We start from the raw sequence: 18,017 nt of genomic DNA on the forward strand, positions 1-18,017 counted from the left end.
GACCTCCACTAGTTAATTCCATCTAGACCCCTTCCTGGCATGGGGCACCCAGCCCTTCTAGGTCCTACTCTGTTACCTCCCAGTCATCCCAGATGACTTGGTCACTCCTAGAACCTTCCCACAGTATTTCTGTATATAAAGTCCAGCTTGCCCCTCATTAAATTGCTCAGATTCCTTAAGAATCTGGTCCCCCTTACATTAGCTATGTATAGTATATAATTTGTAAATGCTCAGATTTCTTAAGAATCTGGCAAGTGCTCAGATTCAGTCTGGCCAGCTTGTTAATACAAGTGTCACAATGGGACAGATTCTTAAAATCTCATCTACCCTGACCAGTGTTCTAATAAACATTGTCTTTGGCTGAAAGAAGGCTAGAGTCCAATTCATTTGAGTTAGGACCTTCGTTGCTTGCCCTTGAATTTCAGGGTCCCAGCACCCCTAGACCTCAACATGGCCACTACCTTGCTTCTCCTAACCTGGGACTACATCTCTCCACCAGACCACCTGAAAAAAAATGTACCCAATTCCTAGGGGAATCAATCCACTTAACTCTGGAAATTCTATTTAGGGCAAAGGAGTCCTGATTGATGAGTGAGTGAACACAGACTCAATCAGCCCACTATATTTAGCCATCCTCAGACAACCAACCTTGATCATACTTTACATTACTTCCAGCCATGCACCGTGGGCATCTTGCCATTTGCCATTTTCACCTCTTGGTCTGAACTCATTAATCAAAGCGATACTAACATACTTATTCTTGGGAAAAGCAAAAGGCCTGTGAGTTGACTGCCCCATGAATCAACTTACCATCCTTGTAATGCTCTAGGCACTCCCATTACTCCTATATATGTGTGTTGTTTCCCCTCATTATAATGTGTGCTTCTTGAGGGTAGGGACTGCCTGAATTTTATATTTGTACACTCAATGCCTGGCACATAGTAAGCACTTAATAAATGGTTTTTATTAATTTATATATTCATTCATATGAGATATAGTGTTTTCCTAGTAAGATACTTCTATGTTCATGGCACACGTTTCTTTTCTTTTTAAAAATTATGTTAACTTCTATTTTTTTTTCTCTTAATAGTGTTTTGGTTTTTTTCCCAGTTACATGTAAAAATAGGGTTTTTTTTTTTTTTGCTTTTTTAGGAGGGGGGAAGGCAGGGCATTTGGGGTTAAATGACTTGCCCTAGGTCACAAGGCCAGTAAGTGTTAAATGTCTGAGGCCACATCTGAACTCAGGTCCTCCTGACTCCAGGGCCAGTGCTCTATTCACTGCGCCACCTAGCCGCCCTTAAAGATAGTTTTCAATATTCATTTCTGTAAGATTTTGAGTTCCAAATTTTTCTTCTTCCCTCCCCATTCCCCAAGACAGCAAGAAATCTGATAAAGGTTATATATGTAACAGTCATGTTAAACATTTCCATATTAGTCATGTTGTGAAAGAAGAATCAGAAGAAAAGGGGAAAAAATGACAAAAAAAAACCCCCAAAAGCAAAAGTAGTATGTTTCCATCCACATTTAGACTCCATGGCTCTTTATCTGCATGTGAATAGCATTTTCTATCATAAGTCTTTTGGAATTGTCTTGGATCACAGTATTGCTGAGAAGAGCTAAGTCTATCATAGTTGATCATCACACAACATTGCTGTTTCTGTGCACAGTGTTCAGGTTCTGCTCACTTCACTCAACATCAGTTCATGTAAGTCTTTCCAGGTTTTTCTGAAATCTGGCTGCTCATCATTTCTTATAGAATAATAGTATTCTATTACATTCATATAATACAACTTGTTCAGCCATTCCCCAATTGATAGGCATCCCCTCAATTTCCAATTCTTTGCCACAAGAAAGAGCTGCTATAAATATTTTTGTACATGTGGGTCCTCTTCCCTTTTCTATGATCTCTTTGGGATAGAGACCTAGTAGTGGCATTGCTGGACCAAAAGATATGCATGGTTTGGTTGGGCATAGTTCCAAATTGCTCTCCCAAATGGTTGGATCAGTTCACAACTCTACCAACAATGAATTGATGTGTCAACATCTATCATTTTCCTTTTCTGTCATATTAAACAATCTGAAAGGTATAAGTACCTCAGAGTTCTTTTAATTTACATTTCTTTAATCAATAGTGATTTAGAGCATTTTTCATATGACTATAGATAGCTTTAATTTCTTCTTCTGAAAACTGCCTTTTCATATCCTTTAGCCATTTATCAACTGAGGAATGACTTATATTCTTATAAACTTGACTCAGTTCTCTATATTGAGAAATGAGACCTTTACCAGAATCATAGGCAATAAACATTGTTTCCAGTTTTCTGCTTTCCATCTAACTTGCCTGCATTGGTTTTGTTTATGCAAAACCTTTTTAATGTAATCAAAATTATCCATTTTGCATTTCATAATGTTTTCTATCTCTTGTTGGTCATAAATTCTTCCCTTCCCCACAGATCTGACAGGTAAACTATTCTCTACTCTCCTAATTTGCTTATGGTATCACCTTTTCTATCTAAATCATGTACCCATTTCGACCTTATCTTCGAATAGGGTGTGAGATGTTGGTCTGTACCTAGTTTCTGCCATACTATTTTCTAGTTTTCCCAGAAATTTCTGTCAGATAGTGAGTTCTTATCCCAGAAGCCCAGAGTCTTTGGGTTGTCAAACAATAGATTACTATAGTGTAATTATTACTGCGTCTTTGTGTATCTAACCTATTCCACTGATCCACAACTCTTTCTTAGGGAGTACTAAGTAGTTTTGATGATTGCTGCTTTATAATTCAGTTTTAGGTCTGGTACAGCTAGATGGCCAAGGCTTCTTAATTTTTTCATATCATATCCTAATTTCTCTTACATACTAAATATAAAAAAGTGTACCTAGTTGCCCCTGATAATATGTTTCAGTCACCAGACCCAGCTGAAACATACTAGGTTATGTACAGAGCTGGCAGATGTGGTTGCTAAACACCTATATTCAGAATTGTAAACCCCATTTTCTGGGAAATCCTAAAGTTTTTTGTTCCCCTTCCCCAGCCTTTACTGCCCTTGTCCCTTAGTCTTCCCTCCTAGAGACCTTTTGTTTTACTTACTGCCCTTTTCCCTATTTTATAACCTTGAGGTACAGCTCTTTCCAAAGTGGGCTTCCGGCCAATCAAGGAACTCTACCTGGCTATATGATCCTTAGGATTAAATTTCTTTAAACAGACAGTACCCAATCAGCATACATTGTATTTAGTAATGAATCTCTGGGACACTGCTATCTTCCCTGCCAGAGAGGCTAACAGTGTAGCATAGTAAACTGAGTGTTGTTAGACTGGGAGTCTTGGAGTCTTACTCCAAAGTATGCTCTCCTCCCCTTCCCTGATCCTTTCTAGGCTAATTCCCAAATTAGGAGGCCATTTTTGTAAGCTTTCAAAATTCATTTGACCTCTATATATGGGCTTCAGTTTCTTTACAAAAGGGAAGAGAAGAGAGAGGGAATAGCATTTATATAGGGCATACTACATGCCAAGCACTGTGCAAATATCTTATTTAACTCCCACAACAACCCTGCAAGATAAATTCTGTTCTGTTATTATCACCATTTTATACTTAAGGAAACAGAGGTAGACAGAGGTTAAATGACATATCCAGGGTCACACTTCTAGTGTCTCAGGCTGGATTTAAACAAAAGTCTTCCTGACTCCAGGCCCAGCACTCATCACCTAGTTGCTTCAGAAAGGTGATATATACTGGATTATTATAAATAACCTCCTTTCCTTCCAAATACTAATATGCCATATTGGGGGAATATAACCAAGCGTAGGCCCTGACTTGTTCATTCCTTTGCTCTCCAAGCACAGTTTCCATTTATGTCCAGATGATTCAGTAAGTAGGAAAATAATCAGACCTTTTATTTGGAATATTTATTCCAAAGGAAAGGCTATGTGACTTAACTGCAGATGCTCAGGGGCATGAGGAAGTGGGGCCAGGGATGGGACCAGAATTCAAAGGGAACAGGGTATAGAGGGTCCAGTCACAGTCACCCTCAAGGATAAAAGGACAAAGATGCAACTAGATTCTAGGGGTAGTCTCCGTTGCCAGAGGAAGAGTCCATGATGGTGCTGCAGGAGCTGATCCTTGGACCGGGAGCATTTACTGGCCAAGCTCCCATCACTCCTCATAACATTACTCCATGAAAGGCAGCTTAGGGATGCTGAGGAGAACCAAATGTTTTATTGAGAGGTGCATTATCTTCCTCAAATGAATCTGATTGGTTCCTCTTCTTTGATGTCACAGGCAGGAAGGAGCCAGTCATCCAGCTGTAAGGGATAGATGTTTCTGGGCAGATTCCAGAAAAGGGAATCGGAACCAAGGAAGGAAGAGAGTATAGCTAAGATAGAGAACCAGTTAGGGGGAAAAGGACCCCAATAACAACTAGGTTTCTCAAAGCAGAGATTTTTCTGTGCCACAAAAGCCATCAAGATTAGTCCAAAGGCATCAGATAGGACTCAAAGCTTAAGAGGCAGCAGAGAATTCAGAACACTGGAGAGAAAGGAAGGCCAAATCTTATTAGACATCAGAGAAGTGATGCCATTTTATTATTGCCTTTGTATCATCAGCACCTAGCCCTGTGTCTGGCACTTAGACGCTAAGCACTTAATAAATGCTTGCTAATTGACCGATGGGGGAAAATTATGAATGCAGCAAATGTAGGAAGCCCTTTGGCTTAAATTCACATAGAAAATTAATGCCAGAATTCAGAGTGGACCCAGATCTTATTGATATCAGAAAATTTCCACTGGATACAAACATTTTGAACATAATAAATGTGAAAAAGACCTTTGTCAGAGGTCACACCTCAATAAACACAAGAAAATACAGCTCAGGGAAAGTCAATACATATAATGAATGTGAAAAAAATTACAAACCAATTAGTAAAACATGAAGAAATTTTATAAGAAACATCAGGTCATAACCATAACTAAAATAATCATAGTGTATCTTTTTCTTTTCTCTTTTCAGTTATTAATCTGTTTTTTGTGGGTCTATATCAGTGTGAGCCCCACATGGATAAGAAATATGCCTTTTTCTTTTAAACTTGTAAAATTTACTTTGACCCAGCAATGCCCCTCCTAGGACTGTATCCCAAAGAGATCATAAAAATGGGGAAAAGACCCACATGTACAAAAATATTTATAGCAGTTCTCTTTGTGATGGCCAAGAACTGGAAATTGAGGAGATGCCCATTGGTTGGAGAACGGCTGAACAAACTGTGATATATGAATGTAATGGAATACTACTGTGTTATAAGAAATGATGAGCAGTTAGATTTCAGAAAAACCTGGAAAGATTTATATAAACTAATACTAAATGAAGTGAGCAGAACCAGGAGAACATTTGACTTTGATAGATTTAGCTCTTCTCAGCAATGCAAGGACCTAAAACAATTCCAAAGGACTCATGATGGAAAATGCTATACACATTGAGAGAAAGAACTATAGAGTCTGAATGAAGATTAAAGCAGACTATTTTCCTTTTTAAAAATTTTGTTTTGTTTTTTCTTTCTCATGGTTTCTCTCATTCATTATAATTATTCTATACAAGATGACTAATGTGAAAATGTTTAATAGGAATGTATATGTAGAGCCTATATCAGATTGCAGGCCATCTTGGGGAGAGAGGTGAGAGGGGGAAAAATTTTAAACTTGGAAGTAAATGTTGAAAACTAAAAATAAATAAGTTAACTTAAAAAAAAGAAACATAAATTTTAGTGAAAGAAATAGAGCTTCAAAGGAGGGGAAGACATTGGCAAGCAAATAAATAACAGGCCAGTCTATGACTATGGAGATAAGAAGAAATAACTAAAAGGAGCTTAAAACTAAGCCAAAAATTCAATCAACAAGCATTTATTAAGTACTAAGTGCCAGGCACTATATCAGAAGATGTCCACAGTTAGAAAGTGAACAGAAGAAAAGAAGCCAGAATGAGTGGTGTAGTGTTAGTACTGAGTCATGGGCAACTAGGACAGGGCAGGTTATGAAGGCCAAAACAGTTACCATAGAGTACAACCTAAAAATCACTGCCTGGGGACCTATTCTGATAGGAAAGAAATGTCAGTGAGTTAAATTGACAAGTTAAGCTCTACCCTCAAGCATTTTCATTGGTTGTCCTCCATGCCTGGAATCATCTCCCTCCTTGCCTTTACTTCCTGAATTCACAGTCTTCCTTCAAGTCTCAGCTAAAATCCCACTTTCTGCAAGAAGCCTTTTTTATTCTCCTATAATGCTTTTTACCTTCCTTCTGAGTTGCCTCCAATTTATCATGTCTATATCTTGTTTATACATAGTTGTTTGCATATTGTCTTAGTAAAGTACCTTGAAGGTGTGAGGATTCCAAAATTGTCCAATCTAGCAAGAAAAACCATTGAGGCAGACCTCCAAGCCAACAGCACTTTACCAATGAGTCCATGGCTTGTTCTAATGATGTGGACCTCAGATCTTGCTCATGATCTGAAATGCCCCCTTCCTCCAAAGCCTTAGTTTTATAGTGCTTAATACCTAGACAATACAGATGAAGCAGACCAAAAATACAGAATCTCATTAGTTGATAGACCTTGCTCTTGACCCTCCAGGTGGGTCTACACAAAATACAAAATCCCATTGGTTGACAAACAGGCTAATGAGCAGACCTTGACAGACCTATCTTGACCTTTCAGGAGGTCCTGATGAGCACACCCATGGACTGGTAGATGGGCAGGCCCAGGCCGGCAACCAGGGCCACTTGTTGGTCAAATACTCATGGTCATCTCCTCGGGCAATAGAGGGATGAAAAGGGATGGAGGGGTAACAAAAATAGGATTTTCCATGTAACTGAGTCATCTCTACCACACTGGGCTTGGTCACCATAACAAGGAAAAACAAAGATGGAGGTCTTCTAGTTAGCTTCCTGTGATTAAGCAAGGGAATTTACAATCTTCATTTCATAGCTCTGGGGCCTAATATCAGAATTTATAATCCCTTCCCCTATGGAATCATAGCAAACTGATTAATACTGATTGGCATAAAATAGGGGTCCAATAAAATAAGGGTCTAATTAATGATCTGTCACAAAGGTAAGGACTATTTTTGCCTTTCTTTGTATTCCCAGCACTTAGCACTGTGCTTAGTATACCCAAACTACTTAATAAATGCTTCTTGATTTGGATGTCAGACTAAACTGGATACTCTGGGCAAGGTTCATCGTTTAAACAAATAGACTAGGGTTGATATCCAGATGTTCAAGTAGGCAAGAGGACAGAGACTTTCCCCCTTGATGTACAGGTGGGGATGGGAGGAAGGGCACAAAGAATTGTCCAGAAATGCATAAGTAATGGTATTTGTATTAAGAGGGCGAGAACATTTGTAACAGGGGAACTGACTAGTAAATTAGTCAGTGGATATCCAGTCCTCAGATCATGTATAGGGGGCTTGGAGGATTGCATCTCCATTGGTGAATAACCACTTACACACTATCTTAGGAATTGGAACAGGTAGACAGGTCCACACATCAGTACAATTAGAATATAATTGTGAAACTGAGGATAGCTCTTGTTTACTCTATGCCCTGGTTTTAAACAGCCCTCCTCTTGTCAGTAGATAAGAATTAGAAAATTTGTCAAAGAGAGAAGGAGATCTGAGGATTTTCTTGGACTACAAGTTCAATATAAGTCATTGGGATGATAATGGCAACCAAAAAAGTTAATATAATTTTAGGTTAAATTCAGAGAGTGTCTAGACTCTACAGAGATGAAAATCCTACCTATCTACTTAGCCACTTCAGACCACATATGGGGTTTAGTTGTGGGCACCATATTTCAATAAGGCCTTTGATAAGCTGGAGAGGGTCCAAAGAATATCAACCAAAATGGTGAAGGGTGAAGGATCTCAATATGATGTGAAATGAGGATTGGTTGAAGGAATTGGATATACTCAGGCTAAAGAACAGAAAACTTTGGGAAGACAGGGTGGCTTGCTTCAAGTAACTGAAGGTCTATTATGGAAGAAAGATTAAATTTGTTCTGCTTGGCCTGAACAGAGGACAAAGAATAGTGGGTAAAGTTTCAAAGAGGCAGATTTAAGCTTCATGTAAGAAAAACTTCCTAACAATTAGAATGACTGAAAAGTAGAACAGGTTACCTTGGGAGGTAATGGGTTCTCTCTCACTCAAAGCCTAGGATGGTATTTGTCAAGCCTGTGATAATATGAAATGGAAGGGCCCAAACCCCATTTAATAGAATGAATATTCTGACTACTGCCTGTTGATTTTGTGATGACAAAATCTTTTAACTGGTTACTGAGCCAGCATTAAGTATGTATACAAGAGAGCATGAGCAAGACCAAATTTCTCTATCCCCTGATTTCAATCAAAGCAAAAACTACTGTGGGTCTTCTGATGGGGAAGGGGTTTAGGGTCCTCCTCACCCATGACACTTCCATGTGATCTGTGAATGCCTGGACCTCTTGTTGCTTCTCTCCTTGTCATTGTGTGTATTCTTTCTGTTCTTTTATTATAATAATAATGACAACAATAATAATGATACATAACAATAATAGCTATCATGTATGTAGTGCTTTAAAATTCACAAGGAACTTACTTCATAAATATCTCATTTCATCCTCACAACAACCTTATTGCTACTATTATAATAATCCTAATGCTATTATTATAATATCTATTTTGGAGATAAGGAAATTGAGGCTCACTGAGGTTAAGTGACTTGCCTTAGGGTCTCACAGCTTTTGAGGGGTCCTATAGTATCTGAGACTACATTTGAATTCAGATCTTCCTAACTCCAGGTCCAACACTCTTATGTATGATGCTGACTGGGGGCAATTAGACACAGAATCTTTTGTGTCGAGAAAGTGAATAGAACCAGCAGAGCTTGCCAGAAGCCCCGAAAAGTAATCTACTTGTATCAGTCCAACAGTTCATATGAACCTGGTCCCCAGGTTTACAAGGAATCAACTCATCCATAAGCTATGCCATACCTGGAAGTAAACTTGGTGATAAGAGGAATATCTGTACCTATCACTTTAAGTATGAACCAACTCCTCCCAGAGGTATAGAAGGGAAAGCATACCTAGGCTCAAGCTCTAACTTTTTCAGCAAATAGCCCTTTGTACAAGTTATTTGGTTTTAATTACTTCCTAATGATATCAAGAATATCAATTGATTACTTGATAGTGGGAGCACTAATCATTGGATTAACCAATGATATAGAAGAGATACTAATTGGAACTAGCAATTGGCACAGGAGGAATACATAAGAATAGGGGCATAAACCAACAGTATGAGAAAGGTGCCCCAATCCGTTAGAGGAGCTCTACAATCCTGAAAAAGAAATAGCCACTAGTGGGGGTCCTGACTGGTCAGTGACATTGGGAGAGAGACAAAAGACATGCTAGGAAAAGTGGGTGCATGCATATTTAATGGAAGGAGAGTGGGCACATGACTTTTTGTTTGAAGATGATTGTGCACTCAATACAGCCTCTGAAGCTGAAATGCAACAAAGTATGGATCAATTCTCTGCTGCTTGTGTTAATTTTGGCTTAACAAATAACATGAAGAAAACACAGCAGCCCCACCAGCCAGCACCACACCACCCATACATAAAACCATCAGTTGTAGCAACTGGAGAAGTTTTGAATACTGTGGATAAGTTCACTTACCTTGGCAGTGTACTTTGCAGGGATGAGCACATTGATAATGAAGACTCACATTACCAGGTGGCTCCATGTTTGGGAGGCTCTGAAAGAAAGAGTAGGAGAACAGAGGTACTACACTGACTGCCAGACTGAAGGTCCACATTGTTGTATGCCTGTGAAACCTAGGTATAGCGCCATGCCAGGAAATGGAATCGTTTCCACTTGAACTGTCTTAAGAAGATTCTGATGCTCGCCTGGCAGGATAAGATACCAGACACTCAAACTGAATGGCCAAGCATTCAAACTCTGCTGCAGAGAGCTCAGCTCCAATGGGCTGGCTATGTTGTTCACATGCTAAATGTATATATGCCTAAAAGGCTGTCTTATGGAGAGCTCACACAAGGCAGACACTCACATGGAGGTCAGAAGAAGTGATATACCGACACTCTCAGGGTCTCTCAGAAGAACTTTTGAATCAATTGTGAGACACTGGCAGAAGTGGGGGGGAGGTTTGGAGGACAAGATAATAAGTTCAGTTTTGGAAGTGTTGAGTTTGGGGGGACTAAGGTGGCACAGTGAATAGAGTACCAGCCCTGGAGTCAGGAGGACCTGAGTTCAAATCCAGCCTCAAACACTTAACACACACACAAAAAAAACAGTCATGTGACCTTGGGCAAGTCACTTAACCCCAATTGCCCTCCAAAAAGCAAAAAAAAAAAAAAAAGAGGAAGTGTTGAGTTTAAGATGTCTATGAAACATCCAGTTTGAGATGTCCAGTAGGCAGTTAGAGATGTAAGTATGGAGGTTGGGGCTGGATAATTAGACCTGACAATCATCTGCATAGAGACAATAATCTCTATCCGGGGGAGTTGATGAGACCACCAAGTGAAACAGAATATAGAGAAAAGAGTAACCAGGACAGAGCCTTTTGGGGGCAAGTGCTCTCAGTGGGCATGATCGTGTATCTTCAGTCTCTCCACTGGTTCCATCCTCTCAACCTACAGATAGCTTCTGTTCTTTAAAAAAATAATCATCATCATCAACAACAAAACCACCCAGTCTTTCCCTTGATCTTGCCACTGGTTAAGTCTCCTTCCCTTTACTGTGAAAGGTTAGAAAAAGTTGGCTACTCTTGCCACCTCCCCATTCTAATGACCCACTCACTTCCCAACCAAGCCCTGGTTTCCTTCCCTACCACTTTAATGAAACAGCTCAGTTCCAACAATTCCAACTAACAAGGATTTATCAAAAAGCTACATACGAGACACTGTACTAAGCACTGGGGATATAAAGGCAAAAACATGCCCCTTCCCTCAAAAAGCTCACACATTTTAATGGAGAAGGCAAGTGCAAATAACAATGTATGTAGGTACATACAGTATACAGGAAAGGTAACCTCAGAGGCAAGGCACTAGGAGTGGGGGTTGAGGGCTGAGACTAGGAAAAATTTCTTACAGAAGGTGGGATATGAGCTGAATCTTGAAAGAGGTCAGGGAAGCCTTTTTCCACAATTAGCAAAGACCTAATTGCCAAATCTAATGACCTTTTCACAATTTACAAAGGGAGGGCACTAGTAGTAATGGGAATTGGGAAAAATTTCTTGTAGAAGGTGAGATTTTAGCTGGGACTTGAAGCCAGGAATTAGAGATGAAGAGGGAGAGAATTCCCGGGATGGGGATAGCTGGTAAAAAATATGTGAAGTTGGCCAGGTATGGTGGTGCACACCTATAATCCTGCCATTAAGGGGACTAAGGTTAGAGAATAGTTTATGCTCTATTCTGAGCTGTGGTAGGGCTAAAGCCAATAAGATATTTACACTAAGTATAGCACATACCCCAAAATGGTGAGCCATCAGGCTGCTGAAGGAGAGGAAAATTCTCCCAGATGGGACATAGAGTGGTTGCTATACTTCAATCCTGGGCAAGTCAGGGAGACCCAGTCTCAAGAAAAAAATGTACAGAGATAGAGTGTCATATTTGAGGAACAGCAAAGGGGCCAGAGTGATTGGATGGGAAAATACATGGAAAGGAATAAGGTATAACAAGACTGGAAAGGGAGGAAGAGGTCAGTTTATGAAGGGCTTTAAAAGTCAAACAGGATTTAATATTTGATCTTGGGCACAACAGGGCCATGAAAATTTACTGAATTGGCAAGGGGGGTGGAGGTGGGAACATGGCCAGACCTGTAACTTTATGTTATTTTATTTTTGCTTTTTTGGAGGGCAGTTGGGGTTAAGTGACTTGCCCAAAGTCACACGGCTAGTAAGTGTGTCAAATGTCTGAGGCCGAATTTGAACTCAGGTCCTCCTGACTCCAGGGCCAGTGCTCTATTCACTGTGCCACCTAGCCACCCCTTGACCTGTAACTTTAAAAAGATCAGTTTACTGAGGTGATCAATTTATTTTGTGCATATTTTTGAGGCACAACCTCCCTATACCTAGATATAGAATGTTTCTATCATCTTTCAACTCTAATAAATGGTGTCTACACCATCTTTTTAGTTTTTCTTAGCGTGTTTTTGCAACGCAAATACCAGCCTAAGGAGCAAACAGATCAGTTCTGAACCTGCATTCCTGTAGTACAGAAATAATGGAAACCACCATCAAGTACAGTAAATAAAAACCTTTTTGGTGGTGACAAGAGATGTCTTTTGGGAAGAAATATGACCAATACTGGCCCAAGGTCTCTATAATTTATCCCCTGGGACATTTTTGTTTGTTTCCAAAAAGAGCAGTACATTGGGAATGGGAGATATAAACTGATTAATAATTCCTTTTTATATCCTGAAGAGACAGATTTGGAATAGTTTGCAGGATGCCAAGAATGCCACATAGATCTATTTGGTGAAAACTTTCTCACCCTCATTATTCTTAGCAATTTCATACATGCCAAACAACTTTCAGAAATCATTTTACTTTAAGCTGGAAATGAAGGTTTGTCATTAAAATTGTCCAAAGGTGATGAAATGATCATTGGATTTAGAGTTAGATGATGAGATTCAAATCTCAGATTTCACTACTTGTGTAACCAAGTTAAAGTTACTTAAACTCTCTGGGCTTCAGTTTCCTTATTTGTAAAATGGGGGATTTGGACTAGATGACTTCTAGCTCTCTATCTATCCTGCGTGATGGTTCTCTCAGGGTCATTCCCAAAATATCACCATGCATGATGTTACACCTCCTAATGTGGCCAGTTCTAACATTCTCAATTGGACATCTTACTCAACCCTGCCACCCCCATGCAAGTTAGATTAGTTTTTCCTTAAAAGGTACTGAGAAACTATCCTTGAGATCTTATTGGCTTGGAGGATTAAAAGCATAGGGAGTTGGCATCACTTTTTGATTAATTGTGCAAAACAATAACAAGGAGGATCTGACCTCATTCTATGACTTACTTAATATACCAACCACAACTGGCAATGCAGAGGGTGGGGAGTACTCAGCTGAATTAACTCTTTGTTGCCTTCAATGTATAATCTCTGTTGAATATACTTCCTCTTCTATACCTAAATAAATTTCCTTTTGTTAATGGTAGAATGATCTATGAGTGTCTCATTTTGTTCCAATATTGAATGTAAACTATCAGATGACTGGATTAAGTCAAGTCTAGGCTAGAAGAAATGGCCTAGTCATATAGCATGATCTCAAAGTGGAGAATGGGCAGTTCAGGGGAAAGTGAATTTGGACTGGCTTCTATGCTTCTGGTGGTACTTTTGTTAATGCTTCTAGAGATGATGGTTACTTATGGTAGGGTACCCCCCTCCCCATCATAGATATTAGAGAGCAAACTATCCATGGGAACTTAGCAATGTGAAACCAACATATCATTAAAAATTGTACCTAAAAGAAAAAAATGTAGGGGTGGCTAGGTGGTAGCAATTGCCCTCCAAAAAAGAAAAAAAAAAGGAAAATTAAAAGTATGCAGCAAACCACTAGTGGTTGAATTATTTCTTATATTTGGAGGCAATAGCCGACTGAAGGCCCACCAGTGGGCAGGTTTGGGTCTGATCCCCCTGAGTATATTTTGGGAATAGCTAGAAAAACTATGCTGAAGGAACCACTTGGGACTTTTATGTCACACTTGGGACTTTTTATGTCACACTTGGGATTTTTTTTTTCTTTTAAAGGTACTGAAACTCTCCTTAAGATCTGATTGGTTCAGAGGATTAAAACTGGTGACATGATTTCCTGATCACCAGAACACAAAACAACAAAGAGCTCCAGCCTCAGTCTAAACTGAGTTTCTTAAGCCTCCTTGTGTTGTGGACTCTTTGCAGTCTGATCAAGCCTGTGAATCTCCTCTCAGAATAATGTTTTTAAATACATAAGATAAAATACATATAATAATAAAAGGAAACCAATTATATTAAAATACAGTTACGAAAACACTTTTTTAAAAAGTTCACAGACCTCAGGTGAATCCTTAAGGATTGCCTGTATAATCCTTATTGAATATCCTTTCTTTGCTATGTTTAAGTAAATCCTATTAACTGTAGAATAGATCTATGAATATCTCCTTTTCAACAATGAACCCAAATTGCTTAGGGGCCTGGCCCGACTTAGGTGTAGGTTAGAATGGGAGTCATTCCTTAGCTTAAAAGAACAAGATTCTAAAGAAGTCATTCCAGGCAGGGCCACAGACCAATGGGAGAAAGATTTTAAGGCAGAAGATAGAGCAGAAAATAACTTTATGCCTACCACATCAGCCTACCCCTACCTCTGGGGATCTACATCTTGATCAACACTTTGTTGCTTTAGAAATAGATCTATTACTGATAGGGAGTGAAATGACCAATACTGAAAGAATGATTTATAAAAGACCACCTTATAAAAATGAACAACCTTGAGAACTTTTTTTTGAGGGGGGGCTTTTTGGAGGAGTAAGGTAGGACAATTGGGGTTAAGTGACTTGCCCAAGGTCACATGGCTAGTTTTTGTGTTGAGTGTCTGAGGCTGGATTTGAACTCTGGTCCTCCTGACTCCAGAGCCGGTGTTCTATTCACTGCACCACCTAGCCTTCCCTACCTTGAGAACTCTTAAAGCAGATCCATGTGATGTCCAATTATGATTCCAGAAAACTGATAAAGACTGCTATTCACCTCCTGACAAAAAGGTCACATGCTAAATATGAAGAATGAGACATTTTTGAACATGGCCAATATGGGAATTTGTTTTGCTTGACTATGTGTATTTGTTACAAAGGTGTTTTCTATTTTTTTCCCCCAAGAGAAGAGATGATAGGAATTGGGAGAGAGGGGAAATAAATGCTTGCTATTTAAAATTTTTTAAGACATATTTAATATTTTCCCCCAATTATATAAGTTACAAGTGTACAATAATGTAAAAGATAACATTGATATGTCATGTAGTAAAAGAAAACACAACCTCCTCCCCCCCCCAAAAAAAAAAGAAAAATAAAGTTTAAAAAAAGTATGCTTTGATCTGCATTCAGACTCTATCAGTTCTTTCTCTGGAGGTGGATATAGCATTTTTCATCATAAGTCCTTTGGAAGTGTCTTGAATCAATATACTGATGAGAATACCTGTCATTCACAGTTGATTATTGTACAATATTGCTGTTACTATGTACAATGTTCATAGTTCTGCTCATTTCACTTAGCTTCAGTTCATGTAAATCTTTCCAGGTCTTTCTGAGGGCATTCTGCTCATCATCATTTATAACACAATACTATTCCATCACAATCATATATCACAATTTATTCAGCCATTCCCCAATTGTTAGGTATTCCCTCAATTTCATATTCTTTGCCACCTCTAAAAGAGCTGCTATAAATATTTTTGTACAAATAGGTCCTTTTCCTTTTTTATTTCCTTGAGATACAGACCTAGTAGTGGTGTCACTGGGACAAAAGGTTTTATAGTCCTTTGGGCATAGTTCCAAATTGCTCTCTAGAATAGTTGGATCAGTTCACAACTCCACCAACAATGCATTCGTATTTCAAATTTCCCACATCCCCTCCGATATTTGTCACTTTCTTTTTCTGTTATATTAACCAATCTGATAAGTATTAGGTGAGACCTCAGAATTGTTTTAATTTGCATTTCTCTAATCCATAGTGATTTAGAGCATTTTTTCCTACTACTGGAGAGAGTTTTGATTACTTCATCTGAAAACTTCCTGGTATATCTTTTAACTATCAGTTGGGGAATAACTTGTATTCTTATATTTCTGACTCCATCTTTTAATATATTTGAGAGGTGAGGTCTTTATCAGTGAAACTTGCTATAAAATTTTTTCAATTATGATTACTATATATTTCCTTCCATCCTATTCCCACTCACCCCTGCTTCATTTATCCTACTCTCTCCTTTCACTCTGTCCATCCTCAAAATTATTTTGCCTCTGACTACTGCCTCTCCCAATCTGCACTCTATTCTATCACCCCTCCCCCATTTCTCTTATCCCCTTCCCTTCCTACTTTCCTGTAGAGTAAGATAGATTTCTATACCCAACTGACTGTGTATGTTATTTTCTCAGGCAATTCCAATGAGAGTAGGGTTCAAGTGCTCCCCCATCTTTCCCTCCACTGTAAAAGTTCTTTTATGCCTCTTTGATGTCAGATAATTTAACCGCCCCTACCTCTCTCTTCCCTCCCAGTCCATTCTTCTTTCTCACCTTTTAATTTCATATTTTTAGATATCATCCCATCATAGCTAACTCACATGCATGGCCTGTGTGTATTATTTCTAATTGCCCTAATAATCGTACTGTTCTTGGGAGTTATAAGTATTATCTTCCCATATAGGAATGTAAATAGTTTAACCTTAGGGGCGGCTAGGTGGTGCAGTGAATAGAGCACTGGCCCTGAAGTCAGGTGGACCTGAGTTCAAATCTGGCCTCAGAAACTAAACACAAAAACTAGCCATGTGACCTTGGGCAAGTCACAACCCCAATTGCCCTACCTTTCCCCCTCCAAAAAGCAAAAAACAAAACAAAACAAAAACCAGTTTAACCTTATTGAATCCCTTATGATTTATCTTTTCTGTTTACCTTTTTATGCTTCTTTTGAGGCTTGTGTTTGAAAGTCAAATTTTCTATTCAGATCTGGTCTTTTCTTCAGGAATGCTTAAAAAGTCTCTATTTCACTGAATATCCCTTTTTTACCCCCTGATGGATTACACTGTTTCACTGGATAGGTGATTCTTGGTTACAATCCTAGTTCCTTTGCTCTCTGGAATATCATATTCCAAGCCCTTTGATTCTTTAATGCAAAAGCTGCTAAATCTTGTGTTATTCTGTGACTCTACAATATTTGAATTGTTTCTTTTTGGCTGCTTATAATATTTTCTCCTTGAACATGAGAGCTCTGGAATTTGGCTATAATTTCTTGGGACTTTTCATTTTGGGACCTCTTTCAGTAGGTGATCAATGGATTCTTTCAATTTCTATTTTACCCTGTGGTTCTAGAATATAGGGTAATTTTCCTTGATAATTTCTTGAAAAACAATATCTAGGCTCTTTTTTTTTTTGATGATGGTTTTCCCATAGTCCAATAATTCTTAAATTATTTTGCCTTAATCTATTTTCCTGGTCAGTTGTCTCTCCAATAAGATATTTCATGTTTTCTTCTTTTTTTTTTATGCTTTTGATTTTGTTTGACTGTTTCTTTATCTCTTATGGAGTCATTAGTTTCCATTTGACCAATTCTAATTTTTAAAGAATTATTTTCTTCAATGAACTTTTTTTGCCTCCTTTTCCATGTGACCAATTCTGCTTTTAATGAAATTATCTTCAGTGAATTTTTGTACATCTTCTTCCATGTGGCCAATTCTACTTTTTAAGGAATTCTCTTCATTGGATTTTTGTGCCTCTTTTACCATTTGACCTATTGTGTATGTTCTTTTCTTTTTATTAATTTGAAAAATTTCCCCTGCATAAAAGTATTTTATTTTTTCCTAATGTATGTAAATATAGTTTTCAACATTCATTTTTGCAAGATTTTCAGCCTCAAATTTTTCTCCTTCCCTACCTTTCTTCCCTCCCTACTCCCCAAGACAGCAAGCATAGGTTATACATATACAATCATGTTAAACATATTTCCACATTAGTCATCTTGTGAAAGAAGAATCAGTACAAAAGGGAAAAACATGAGAAAGAAAAAACACCAAAAAGTGAAAACAATATGCTTTAATCTGCATTCAAATTACATACCGTGTTTCCCCGATAATAAGACCTATCCCGAAAATAAGCCCTCCCCTTACTGTATAAGATTCCTCTAAAATAAGCCCTCCCCCGAAAATAAGCCCTATTGAGAATGCTACTGTAGTGAAGGTGATCCCCTGCACTACACGCTACATTACCATACCCTCTGTATGCACCGTCCCCCCGCC

General features: G+C 38.6%; 2 protein-coding genes across 6 annotated transcripts in view; one reads left to right on the plus strand and one right to left on the minus strand.

Annotated features, from left to right (window-relative positions):
* Nucleotides 1–18,017, plus strand: part of UBE2I (ubiquitin conjugating enzyme E2 I) — a 471,577-nt gene that overhangs the window by 417,888 nt on the left and 35,672 nt on the right. The gene's annotated exons all lie outside the window — the stretch shown is intronic.
* Nucleotides 1–18,017, minus strand: part of LOC138177511 (zinc finger protein 397-like) — a 90,619-nt gene that overhangs the window by 54,375 nt on the left and 18,227 nt on the right. For 2 of the 5 annotated variants that reach the window (XR_011172529.1, XR_011172533.1), the window contains 2 exons: nt 9,692–9,770; nt 3,876–4,303 (listed from right to left, as the gene is read on the minus strand). The gene's annotated coding sequence lies outside the window, so the exon portion shown is untranslated. The other 3 variants (XR_011172530.1, XR_011172534.1, XM_069108713.1) reach the window with 3 other exon arrangements.

Source organism: Petaurus breviceps, unplaced genomic scaffold (assembly GCF_028583685.1).
Source record: "Petaurus breviceps papuanus isolate PSGF00001 unplaced genomic scaffold, PetGlider_PUasm1.0 138, whole genome shotgun sequence".
NCBI lineage: Eukaryota > Metazoa > Chordata > Mammalia > Diprotodontia > Petauridae > Petaurus > Petaurus breviceps.